Genomic DNA, 14,582 nt, shown 5'->3' with positions numbered 1-14,582 from the left:
ATTTCCAGTAGAGATAAGGAGGTGTTAGTACCGTTATACAAGGCACTGGTGAGACCTCACCTGGAATACTGTGTGCAGTTCTGGTCTCCCATGTTTAAGAAGGATGAATTCAAACTGGAACAGGTACAGAGAAGGGAGGATGATCCGAGGAATGGAAAACGTGTCTTATGAAAGGAGACTCAAGGAGCTTGGCTTGTTTAGCCTAACTAAAAGAAGGTTGAGGGGAGATACGATTACTCTCTATAAATATATCAGAGGGATAAATACCGGAGAGGGAGAGGAATTATTTAAACTCAGGACCAATGTGGACACAAGAACAAATGGATATAAACTGGCCACCAGGAAATTTAGACTAGAAATTAGACGAAGGTTTCTAACCATCAGAGGAGTGAAGTTTTGGAATAGCCTTCCAAGGGAAGCAGTGGGGGCAAAAGATCTATCTGGCTTTAAGATTAAACTCGATAAGTTTATGGAGGAGATGGTATGATGGGATAACATGGTTTTGGTAATTAAATATTCATGGTAAATAGGCCCAATGGTCTGTGATGGGATATTAGATGGGGTGGAATCAGAGTTACCCAGGAAAGAATTTTCTGTAGTATCTGGCTTATGAATCTTGCCCATATGCTCAGGGCTTAGCTGATCGCCATATTTGGGATCGGGAAGGAATTTTCCTCCAGGGCAGATTGGAAGAGGCTCTGGAGGTTTTTCGCCTTCCTCTGTAGCATGGGGCATGGGTCACTTGCTGGAGGATTCTCTGCTCCTTGAAGTCTTTAAACTACGATTTGAGGACTTCAATAGCACAGATATAGGTGTGAGGTTTTTTGCAGGAGTGGTGAGTGAAATTCTGTGGCCTGCGTTGTGCAGGAGGTCAGATTAGATGATCATAAGGGTCCCTTCTGACCTAAATATCTATGAAAAAAAATGATCCAGGAGATGGAAAACAAGGCTTATGGATGTGAGACTTAAAGAGTTCAACTTACTCAGCTTACCGAAGAGACTGTTGAGAAGTGACTTGATCACTGTGTACAGGTACTTACATATGGAATAAAAGATATCCAACAGTAGGGGACTTTTCAACTTTATTAAGAAAAATAAGCTCCAATGGCTAGATATTGAAGTTAGACAAATTCAGGCTTGAAATAAGATGCTATTTTCTCGCTGGGAGGGTAAACTGGAGAGGTGGTGGTGGCTTCACCATCACTTGGTGTCTTTAGGAAGAGATTAGATCTATTTTTAAAAGATGTTCTTTAATCCAGAGTCAGGGAGAAATTCTGCAGTCTGTATGCACAGGCAGTCAGGCTGGATGGTTGTGGTGGTACCTTCTGGTCTTGGAGTCTGTGAATTAATGGTTCCCCCTGCCCAACTCCTTCCTTCATGGGCTATGGGGAGAACAGGAAGCTCTGCGTTGTCCTCAGCATGCTCATAACATTTGCAGCTCTGCATTAAGATAGAGAGTGTAATCCACTTGCATGCGTTCAGGCTTCAGCTGGTTACCTGAAAGGTCAGGAAGGATTTCTTTCCACCAATGCACAATTGGCCAGATGTATGCTGTGTTCCCCCTTACCTCCATCTTCGTCTGAAGCATTCAAGATTGACTGGAGATGGAACCCCAGGTGAGAGAGACTAATACTCTGAGGTGGTACAGAGAATCCTTTCTAGATGGCTGGCTGATGTATCTTGCTCATAAACTCAGAATGGGCATTGGGAAGGAATTTTTCTCCAGGTCAGATAGGCAGGAACCTTGAGGGTTTTTCACTTTCCTCTTTCTCTTAGCTAATCAATTCCCTGATATTGCAGAGGCCTCAATCATCAGTGACACCGTGCTCCCTCCTTTTGTTCCAATTTTTTTTCTTGGTAATTTTTAATCCAAAAATATTTCAACCCAAAAATTTCAGGCTTACTGATTAAACACACACAGGACACCTGCTGTATGGAGGAAGTAACTTGCTCATTATTAGTGCCTTTGTTTCAATACCTTGCCTCACCTAAAAAGAGGCAGGTCTATCAGGAGAGGGAAAGGGGCTGACTTCTAACCCAACCCTCTTGTTCCAATCTTAGGATGGTGTTAGTGGAGAGCTTGCCAGGGGCTCTTCACCTACCTCTTTTCCTCCAAGGGACAGATGTAACTGTCCTGGCAGGGTCAAAAAGGCATTCACAATACTAGTGCTGGATTGGGTGGTTTCCTTTGTGCAGCTCCCTTTACTTGCCACTTAAGGTAGGAGGGGAAATGGGAGTGAGACACTTCCCAGCTCTGCAGGAGGCCCCACTAATACACTCTCCTCCCTTGACAGTGGAGAACCGTCTCTGCAGGGGAGGGCAAACATTTTTCCTGGATCAGGGGCTAGCTCTCTTCCCATCACTTTTTGGTACAGTTGAGAAAGCTTTCACCACTTCCCATTCACCAAGCCCTCCCAATAACCTCATAATTGTTCCCTATTGCAAAAGGGGTGGTTCTGAAAGAGATCACATGGGCTGTGCTTATCTCTGAGGATTGTGGATGTTTTTCAGTCAAGGGAACACCAAGCCTACTGTTGATAGGGATGGAGAGAGCTTTATTGCTGCATGAAAATCCCCCAACCTTGATTAAAATGGAAATACTGACGTGCTGGTGATAGACTACCCTAACAGAGCAGATATTACCAACGTCCATGTCAGGTTCAGGAAACCGGCCTAGGGTCCTAGGCCTCAATATTTTTATTCTAGTTACAAGGCAGTTGAAGGACAGCCTATGGGTCTGGCAGCAATTTTTAAAAGGATATCTCAGTGTCTCATGCTGGTGGTCAGAATCTATTTTGGGGGCAGATTCACTTTGATACATTTGGTGTATTTTTGAGTGAAAATTGTCATAGGATAACTGGCCCTCCACAAGGAATTTGGGGGTGAAGGGTCTTCTAAGCAATCTTTTTTTCCACTCTGGTGGCAATTCTCATGTGGGGTGAAAGATTTAGGAATCAGCAGATTCGTGTCTGGTTTGAAAATCAAACCGTGCTTCAGATTATCAGCAATCAGTTGGGGTGGTCTTCTAGGTTTATGTTGCTGGAGTGTGTATTTTTCCTAGGGTGCCTAATCTTGTAAACCCATTTAACTGCTTGTTTTAGCACATCCTTCAAACTGACAACTGTAGTGTTGATGCTTTGTCCTGTTTCCAGGAGGATAGGTCCTTAGACATAACACAATGCTATTATTTCTGTGGACTCATGGCATGACAGCAATAGGATGAGAAGAGAAATTAGTTACCCCCTAGGAAATGCAGAAATTACCATAATGTTTTTGTGATTTCACGTCTTTCAGGGTATACCATCTTCCCCTATAATGGCTAATATCAAAAGGAGCAGCTTCAAACATTTCTTGTATAGCAGAGACTGTAACCATCTACAGTACCCTCTGAAATAGCAGTCCTCTCATTCTTTGTCTGTCTGGCTGTTTTGCCATGAACTATATAGGGCTTTGAGAGGGATCATATCCCCTATAGGTGGACACTTGCTCCCAATCACCATGATGCTGTTTCAGCCCTTTGGAATATTAACTCCAAATGCTCCAGTCACAGCCATTAGTTTAATCTCGTATTCCCTTGATAAAGTAATGCAGCACACATACTGCACAATCTTAGCACAACACATATGATTATTTTTCATTTTATGGTAAATATTGTTGGAAAGATTTGCATAAATTTATTTCTAAAACTTTGGACTAAGTTTATAATTTGCATTAATGACTTGGCATTCTTTTGCTTATAATGACTGCAGCGATTTGAATAACAAATGGCTCTATTATAAGCAAAGGGAATAAAGCACTTTTAAGATACCACTGCAAAACTTTGTTAATTACACTTAATAGCACTTAATGGAAATATGAAACAGATTTAACAGCCTTTGAAAGTATTTATTTTCTAAAGTTATAAAAATTGTATTATAGTTAATAAACTTTGGGGATTTGTTCTTTTTTCCATTTAAAATTGGTCTATCCTGAGTTGTTTAACCTGATGAAATGTTACTTATTTACATTCACAATATTGTAGTGCATTTCTTTTCCCACTGTTCCTTTTAAATGGAAACAAAGCACACAGAGGACTTCAGCCTTCATGGCTATCTCCGAGTCATTTAACAAGTACAACACTGACTGGAAAAGAGTTTTTAAAGGAGAATGAAAAGCAATTGTTACCATGCAATTAAAAATAATAATCTAAGAGTGACACTGTCACTTCCTAAGAAAAGATCTAGTCAATGAACTTTGCACACGATGAGCAGTGTGCGTGCTGAGGGAGGGAAAAAATATAACATCCCCATATCTGTTACTAATACTATTTCCACTGTCCATAGCTGCAGCCAGGGCCTACTACCCTAGTTCTCCACATCCCTCCTCAAGTGCATGGTTTTGGGTGAGTGGATCCTACTGGTCACAGTCCTGTCCATTCCTTGGACTCTGTGGCATGCAGAAGGCTGTTTGTATGATATCCCTATGGCATGGCTGACCCATGCAGTTGAACCACAGCATTTCTGATCCATGACTTCTCTGCAGCTGATAGGGCTTGCCCCAGTTGAGTATTTATATGTTACACCAGTCTATCACTCTGATGAACCAACATTTCCACAGAATTATTTATATTTTTCTACGTTGTTTAAATACCATGAACAATGCTCACTTACCCCAGACATACATAAAAAACCTAACTCCATTTTGCAGAAGCAAGTAAAGAGGACTTAGATGAACAACATTACACCTCATGCAGATGGCAATATCTGAGCACAATTAAAAAGACAGAACAATAAGTATTCTAGTGAGACTATCATCTTCTTATAAACATGTGATGAAAGTTGTGGTGATTGATAATGAATATTGATTTGGACCCAAAACTGTGTTTCATATATTGGATTCCTGAGATGCAGACCTGAGGCCTGTGATGGCAAGTCATTAAGGCTGAATGGATCTAACTGCCAAACAACGGAGCAACTCTCACAGGGCCATGTTCTTAGCCCTGTTCTACACTACGAGTTTAGGTAGAATTTAGCAGCGTTAGGTCGATATAACCCTGCACCCATCTACATGACCAAGCCTGTTTTGTCAACTTAAAGGGCTCTTAACGATTTCTGTACTCCTCCCTGGAGAGGGAAGTAGCACTAAAATTGACTGCACTAGGTCGAATTTGGGGTAGTGTGGACTCAATTTGATGGTATTGGCTTCCAGGAGCTATCCGAGAGTGCTCCATTGTGACTGCTCTGGGCAGCGCTCTCAACTCAGATGCACTGGCCAGGTAGACAGAAAAAGCCCCGGGAACTTTTGAATTTCATTTCCTGTTTGGCCAGTGTGGCGAGCTGATCAGCAGAGGTGACCATGCAGTCCCCCCAGAATTGCAAAAGAGCTCCAGCATGGACCGAACGGGAGACACTGGATCTGATCGCTGTATGGGGAGAAGAATCCATGCAGGCAGAACTCCGTTCCAAAAGATGAAATGCCAATATCTCCAAGGGCATGATGGACAGAGGCTACAACAGGGACACACAGCAGTGTCGCATGAATGTTAAGGAGCTGAGGCAAGCCTACCAAAAACACAAAGGATGCAAACAGTCGCTCCAGGTCAGAGCCCCATACATGCCGCTTCTATGATGAGCTGCTCACAATTCTAGGGAGAGCCCCTACCACTACACCACCACTGTCCATGGACACCTGCAAGGGGGGAGTCTCACGCCACAGGGATGAGGATTTTGTGGATGAGGAAGATGAGGAGGAGGTGGTTGAGGATAGTGCACAGCAGGCAAGCGGAGAATCCCTTCTCCCTGGTGGCCAGGAACTGTTTATCACCTTGGAGCCAATACCCTCCCAACCCTCCCAAGGCGGGCTCCCGGACCACAAAGCCGAAGAAGGCACCTCTGGTGAGTGTACCTTTGTAAATATAATACAGGGTATAAAAGCAAGTGTGTTTGATGATTAATTTGCCCTGAAGACTTGGGATGCATTCACGGCCAGTATAGCTACTGGAAAAGTCTGTTAACGTGTCTGGGGATGGAGCGGAAAGCTTCCAGAGCCATCTCCATGAAGCTCTCCTGGAGATATTCTAAAAGACTTTGCAGAAGATTTCTGGGGAGGTCAGTCTTATTCCATCCTCCGTGGTAGGACACTTTTACCACGCCAAGGCAGTAGCAAGTAGTCTGAAATCACTGCAGAACTAAGCATTGCAGCGAATTGGCCCGGGCTTTGGTGTCATTCAAGCAACATCCATTCTTTATCTCTTTGTGCTAGCCTCAGGAGAGTGATATCATTCATGGTCACCTTGTTCAAATATGGGAAATTTGTTGAAGGGGACATTCAGTGGTGCCTGTTCCTGCTGGGCTGTTTGCCTTTGGTTGAAAAGAAATCATCCCCACTGTTAGCCACACGGTGGCGGGAGGCCCGTTCATGCTGAGCTGTTTGTGCTTGGCTGACAGGGATCTTCCCTGATACTAGCCACGCGGTGGTGGTGGTGGGGTGAAGCAATCATCGCAGAGAATTGGGGGAGGGGGGAGGGTTGGGTTGTGCTGCACATTCACCCTAAAACTGCAGCCCCTCCTTTTAAATGGCCAACCCAACAGGCTTTGCTTGCTATGGGAAAGGAGGGCACTGCTGTTTGAAACCATTCCCACATGTTATGAAGGCTGAAGAAACCCTTTGCCTTACCATGGCTGCCTGCAAGCTGAATTCTGTTGCCCAGCCAAGCGTGTGTGATGTCTCACACCAAACCAGCAGGCACTCAATATAAGAAGCAAAATGCGACCTTGTACCAAGAGCACATGTGCTATGTAATGTGAATCGCTTGATTCAGTGTGAAATAGTATTCCCTTTGTTCTCTAAAATGTATCTTTTAAAATACTACTCTCCCTTTTTTCCCTCCCACATCTGCAAATGTTTCTATGCTCCCCCTATCATCTCCGTCCCAGAGGCTAGCTCAGATTAGAAGGCGAAAAAAACCACACTCACGATGAAATGTTCTCAGAGCTCATGCAGTCCTCCCGCACTGAAAGAGCTCAGCAGAATGCGTGGAGACAAACAATGGCAGAGACCAGGAAAGTGTTAAATGAACGCGATGAGAGGAGGGAGGAGCACAATGAACGGAGGCAGGATGCAATGCTGAGTCTAATGGGGGAGCAAACTGACTTGTTCAGGCGTCTGGTGGAGGTACAGGAAAGGCAGCAGGAGCACAGACTGCCACTGCAGCCCCTGTATAACCACCAGCCCGCCTCCCCAAGTTCCATATCCTCCTCACCCAGATGCCCAAGAAAGCTGGGGTTGGAGGGGGAGGCGGCTACAGGCAGCTAGCCACTCAACCCCAGAGGATTGCGCAAGCAACAGAAGGCTGGCATTCAATAAGTTTTGAACTGTAGTGTGGCCTTGTCCTTCCCTCCTCCCCTCATCCACCACCCCACCCGGTGCTTCCCTCCTCACCCACCCCTCCTGGGCTACCTTGCAAATTTTCCCCCTATTTGTGTGATGAATTAATAAAGAATGCATGATTTTGAAACAATGATTTTATTGCCTCTGAAAGCGGTGATCAAAGGGGGGAGGTCGGTTGGCTTACAGGGAAGTAGAGTCAATCAAGGGGGTGGGTTTTCATCAAGGAGAAACAAACAGAACTGTCATACCATAGCCTGGCCAGTCATGAAACTGGTTTTCAAAGCTTCTCTGATGCACAGGGCACTCAGCTGTGCTCTTCTAATTGCCCTGGTGTCTGGCTGAGCATAATCGACCTCCAGGTGATTTGCCTCAACCTCCCACCCCACCATAAACATCTCCCCTTTACACTCACAGATATTGTAGAGCACACAGCAAGCAGCAATAACAATGGGAATATGGGTTTCGTGGAGGTCTAATTGAGTCAGTAAACTGTGCCAGCGAGCTTTTAAACATCCAAATGCACATTCTACCACCGTTCTGCACTTGCTCAGCTTATAGTTGAACTGCTCTTTACTACCGTCCAGCGTGCCTGCAGATGGCTTCATGAGCCATAGCATTAAGGGGTAGACTGGGTCCCCAAGAACAACTATAGGCATTTCAACATCCCCAATGGTAATTTTCTGGTCTGGGAAGTAAGTTCCTTCCTTCAGCTGTTCAAACAGACCAGAGTTCCTGAAGATGCGAGCGTCATGCACCTTTCCCGGCCATCCCATGTTGATGTTGGTGAAACATTCCTTGTCATCCACCAGTGCTTACAGCACCATTGAAAAGTACCCCTTGCGGTTTATGTACTGGCTGCCAAGGTGGTCCAGTCCCAAGACAGGGATGTGCATTCCATCTATCACCCCACCACAGTTAAGGAACCCCATTGCAGCAAAGCCATCCACTATGACCTGCACATTTCCCAGAGTTACTACCCTTGATAGCAGCAGCTCAGTGGTTGCGTTGGCTAATTGGATCACAGCTGCCCCCACAGTAGATTTACCCAGTCCAAATTGATTCCCGACTGACCGGTAGCTGTGTGGCATTGCAAGCTTCCAGAGGGCTATCAGCACTCACTTCTCAACTGTGAGGGCTGCTCTCATCTTGGTATTCTTGCGCTTCAGGGCAGGGGAAAGCAAGTCACAAAGTTCCATGAAAAAGCCCTTATGCATCTGAAAGTTTCACAGCCACTGGGAATCATCCCAGACCTGCAACACTGTGCGGTCCCACCAGTCTGTGCTTGTTTCCTGGGCCCAGAATCTGCGTTCCACGGCATGAACCTGCCCCATGACCATCATGATGTCCAAATTGCCAGGGCCCATCCTTTGAGAGAAGTCTGTGTCCAAGTCTTCATCACTATCGTGATTGCGCTGTCGTTGCCGCCTCGCCTGCTTTTGCAGGTTCTGCACATACTGCAGGATAACGCGCGAGATGTTTGTAATGCTCACAACAGCAACGGTGAACTGAGCAAGCACCATGCTTGCCGTGGTATGGCATCTGCTGGAGAGCAGAGTTGCAGCAGAAGCGGTGGAGGATGACGGTTAGCACAGCGCACATTTCTTGAGAAAGAACACAAGTTCCCAGGAGCACATGACAGACAACATGGAGAAATTCTCTACTGGGACAAGAGCAGCAGATCAGAGTTGCAGTGGAAGTTGTGGATGAGGACAACTGTTAGCAGTCCTACTGCACCGTCTGTTGACAGCAGTATTGTGTCTGTATGGAAAAAAGGTGCGAAATGATTGTCTGCCATTGCTTTCACGGAGGGAGGGGTGACTGACGACATGTACACAAAACCACCTGCGACAATGTTTTTGCCCCATCTGGCATTGGGAACTCAACCCAAAATTCCAATGGGCAGTGGAGACCGCAGGAACTGTGGGATAGCTACCCACAGTGCAACGCTCCAAAAGTCGACGCTAGTCATGATACTGTGGATGCACTCCACCGACTTAATGTGCTTAGTGTGGACATATGCAATCGACTGTATAAAAGCTATTTCTAAAAATTGACTTCTATAAGATCGACCTAATTTCGTAGTGTAGACATACCCTTAGATGGCCTGGCTGACTGACTAGGAAAAAACTAGTCTGAGGGAAAAGGGAAGACTTCATGCCTAGGCTCTGTAATGAAGTCAGTTGAACAATATGGGAAATAGACTAAGGCACGCACAGGAAAGATAAGAATTTGAGAAAAGAGGTTTTTTTCTAAACAGGAGAGCAGTTTGGGAGATTCTTCAGAAGACAGATTAGGTCTCAAGAGCTCCTGGGCTTCCTAAAACAATGTAAGTTCTGTCCCTTGTCCTGTAACTCAGTAGGGAATCCCCATCTAACTTACCTTGTAATAAGGCAAAAGATTAGATGAGTAAATATGCACGTACACTGTTTGTTCTTTTGAATTAATTTCTCTGATGCTTTGTTCTGTTTGCTATTAGCCCTACTTGTTTAAAGGTTGTTGTTCACTATATTACTGGTCACAGGCTCCAGAAGGGAAGACATCCAAGTGTCCATTCAGACCTCCATGGTAACAATCTGTTGAAATGGATGAGGTGATGCACTCAAATCTTGGTCTAAAAGTGGAAGAATCTCAAAGTTACTTCCCAAGACAGGAAAGGGAACAAGGCCTAACAGCTAAGGGGGTACACTCAGAGTCCTCAAAGGGAATAGGGGGGCAGTTAGTCCTGTAATCATGACAAAATACATATCCATAATTTCTCTCATATCTTTAACTTGAGCCAACCTCGCCAGAAACTGTGGATGATAAAGGTTTGTTTTTATTACACTTATGAGAAAATCAGAAATGGGATTGTCAAGGCTGATTCCCTACACTGGCACTTCGAGCGCAGAAGGTGTGGGTCTTTAAAGATTCTGGCCATTCCAGGCTTGTATTAAACTCCCAAGGTTACAGCCTCTCTCTGGCCTTGGATGGATAGATGCTGCCACCACCCAAATGCAAAACCCCCTGGAACCTAGGAAGGTGCACTTGGGAATTCCTTCCTATGGGGTACCCTCAAGCCCTTTCACCCCCCCATCCGGGGAAGTTGAGAAAGAAAAAGGAAATTACCTGTTGCCCCCAGCTAATTAAACAACATATGCACAAACCTCTTAGGGCACTCCAATCGTGTTCTTAATTTTTTTTTTTATTAAGAACAAAAAGAATACACATCTGGAACTTAGGCTTCTGCTAGATTTAAAAAAAAAAATCACTTACAAAAATTAAACATCAAGACTAACCTTCTTGAGGTCCAGCCTAAATGTTACAAGCAAAACAAAAACCATTTGGGGTTAGTACAGAGGAGTCCACAAGCCAATAAAAAATAAACAAATAAACCTAATCATGTCTTTCTAGACATTTTCTGATTTTTTAGTAGGTTTTAGTTATTATCTGACTTTTACAATATAGTGCAATATTTTAAATATTAATAGCATAATATAAATGTCAAAAAAATTGAAATGAAGCACTTCAACTTCATCAAAATGAAACACTTTGATAAGGCTCTTAATATTTCAAAAAAAATTTCATTCTGTGAGAAATTTCAAAATTTTGACTTATTCTGATTCGCAGTTCGGGGGGTGGGTGGGTAGGAAGTGTTAAACGGTACAAATCCTAGGGGAAAAAGAGGGCCTGATTTTCAGAAGTACTGAGTATCCACAACTTCAACTGACAATGTTAACAATGTGTTTTCTGAAAATGAGGCCCAATTGTTTAAATTACTTTAGCAGCAAATAAAAACCAAAAAAGTTAGATTTTTCATGTTTCTATTCTATTAAACCAACTTTAAAAGCCTAATTACCCAGCAATCTGAAGAGCTGCTTTTGCCAGAACACCTTCATGCACCAGCAAAACAGGGTCTCTCTAGGACATGCTTAGGAACGTTTAGCCGAGGAACTGTAGTTTCTGCTTTCAGATAAAAGAGGACTATAAATGAGAAAACAGCAGCAGTTCACAAAATTTCTTTGATGGATGGATGACTCAAACCTGCCTCAACTGCATAGTGTTTTATGAATTACAATGCACCGTTTAAATGGATACATTATTTTAATGGAACTTGCTAATACATGCTCTTTTCAATATGGAGATGTGACTCTTAAGTGTAGCCTAATAAACCATGATTTCATTTATTTGTACTTCTTTCTCCAGAGAGATGATACAATAAGTAGGTATGCAAACCCAATGCCAGATACACGACATAGTCTGCACAGGAGTTGACTTTTGTTTTTGCTGCTAGGTGCTTTCCTCCTTCCAATATCACTGTGTGCTAGGTACATGCTGCTACCACTTACTGGTAGCTTGTGGGTGCTGAACACCCCAGGGTATTTTTGGTGGTAGCTTGAGCCCCAGAGCACCCACAGAGTTGGTGCCTATGATAACCTATTTACTTCATTGTTTCCTTGTTTCTGAGAACCAGAAAAAACACTTTTGCTGCCATAATATTAGGTGTTTTTATTAGTTATTGATATAGCAGCAGTGCCCAAAATATACCACATGATTTCCTAACAGACCCTGCATCAAAGAGCTTTTGGTCTAAAGAAGAATCAGATGGAGAGGAGAACACACAAGCAAAGCGATTGGGGGTAATGTCATCTTCGTTATATTTTATTATTATGGGTCAGAGATGGGATAAGGGGGAACAACAGGAAAGGGTGAGATAATAGGAGCAAGATAGCATGAACAGAGTGGAAGTATAAGGAGGATACTGGAAGGAAAGGAGGGGACAGGAAGTAAGGAGAGAATCACGGAGAGTAAGGTAAGCAGCTCAGGGGCTGTGAGGGAGATGGATGGGAGAAGCTTGAGGGGGAAAAAAAACAAAAAGAAACAAAAAGATGTCCAGACTTTGCAATTTAAAGTTCAGTCTGCTGGCATTACTGGGACTGGGAACTGCAAGATTAGGGAGGACGGGTAGGACCACTAAACTAAGTCTCTCCCTACCCTACATCTGTACAGATGCTCACAGGCTCCAGCCACAGGACTTCTCTGTGCTTCATTCTCCAGTCTATATGACTTGAGAAGGGTACTACTTTTGATCTCCCAGAGGGATCCACCCTAGATTTTAATGAAATCAAAATGTAACTGTTAAATGTGGTTAACGAAGATAGGGCAAGGGGCCTGTCTTTAAACAACACTTCCGTCAGTGTTGATCATTTGAAAGACAAATGCCTTGGAAGTCCAGTGCCTGATCTTTTGGTCCAGGTGTGACGACACTTGAAGGCCCTCATTCACCTATAAACTTATTTTCCTGAAAGCTTGATAAACAATAGAGGATGCAAAGGGGCCAGTTCTCTTCTCACACTACCTTCATACAAGCAGTCACTCCTGACCTAGAGAGGTGTGAATGAGCTCATGTTAAGATCCAGCACAACAAAACTCAGATCTACCTACTACACAACATATATTGCTCACGTGAATACACTGCCCTTTGCAATGTTTACTGAAAGGCTATGGAAAATAAGAACAAAATCGGAGTACTGGGTGATGCTCATACATAATGATTTACTGTCCACATATGCATGCCAGTGCCTATAATCTTCAAAAGCAGCAAGTATCATTATATGGGTATTTGTTCTCCAGATCAAGGAAAAAAATCACATACATAGTCATCCTAGCTATACCTTGAGCTATTCATTGAGAAGGCAGAAGCCTGAAAGAAATATTGAAAAACAGTGGAATAGTAGTTACCAAGCCTCAGCATGAAGAGGGCAAAAAATCTACTTTACCACTCTAATGCTTTATCAGTTTTTCACAAATACACATTAATTTACTTTTCACTGGCAGCACATATATGCAGAATCCGACATTATGAAACTGAGTCACAAAGCAGCTGCCCTTCCAATCAGTAGAGACATGATGTTAGCAATTTCTGATATTGTGGTTCTCCAGGATCAAGCCCTATGTCTAACAGCTACAAACATGCTAAATGACAAACCCATTGGGTTTGGATAGGGGTTTGGGCCTCATTCCTCTCATAGGCTATCCCCAATGGGAAGTTCAGGTCAGAGCGGGGACCTCTCTTGCTACGACTCCTCCACCTATGCTGCTCTCTTCTGCTGCTGCTCCTTTAAGACTCCCAGAAAGTGTTATGTCATTTTATAAATGACACCCTGAAAGGACTTTGGCCCCAGAAACCAACTGGCAGCCGATAGAGATCACAGGAATAACATTCTGTCATCTTAAGAAGCAGACTGCTGTATTCTTAACTGGCTATGATTTCTAAATGCTGTGAATACATACCCCTGTGGAGAGAGCATCATGAGATCAAAATGTCATGGATAAGCATGGTGAGGATGCATCCAAATGAAAAATGATGCAGTCTTCTTGCCTAATGAAAGTATATACTATCCTGTGCAAGCTGTAAAGAATCACAGGAAGAGTTCCATTCTTCTAATTTTGAGTTAGAAATTTCACTATGCGATAAGAAAACAGTATTGTCCATAGATGACCTCTGATCACTCTCTCCTGAACTTGTCATTAATATCTTAAACATCTGTCTAAACAAAAAGTGTTAGGATGGACAGCTTGATCTTCATCCAGGAGGAGAGCAAATCGACATCACTAGTGTAGCTTCTGTCATACACCTAGACTTAAAACCAAACTTCAAAGCAACATGAGTCCCAGCAGACAGCATTGTTCCATCCTCTCAGATATCCACAACTGAGCACTGAAGTGATCCAACCACCACAACTAAGAACTGGAATACAAACCTTCAAAGAAACAACTCACCCAAGCCAATCCACAGCATGTCCCCCACCTCCACCTGCAATCCTCTCTGCACTTCAGAACTCACCCAGACCAAGAGAACCATCTCTCAAAGGCTAGAAACAGTAAACAAAATCAATCCCCAGACCCCATGAGAAAACCAATCCTCACTCCTTTGCCCAGAGCTCTTACCTCCTGCAGTGGAATGGTTTTGCCAAGGCCATAGGAAATGGGTGGAACAATTCACACCCACACAGCATATTCCATTTCCTTGCCATGAATCAGCCACTGCCAGGAAAGGAGCAATGAACACCCCATTACTCCTTTCACAACAGCCAGAGATGATAGATAAAAATCCATTAACACTGATCAGGTACCAGGCTGTGTTACAACTTTTTTTTTGGGGGGGGGGGGCGGTTACCTTCTTAAATGGGAACAAGAAGCTTCCATTTTGTGCCCTCATGTGTCTAAGACCTTAC

The sequence above is a fragment of the Natator depressus genome, chromosome 8 (genome assembly GCF_965152275.1).
Source record: "Natator depressus isolate rNatDep1 chromosome 8, rNatDep2.hap1, whole genome shotgun sequence".
NCBI classification, from domain to species: domain Eukaryota; kingdom Metazoa; phylum Chordata; order Testudines; family Cheloniidae; genus Natator; species Natator depressus.
This window is presented reverse-complemented; position numbering follows the sequence as displayed.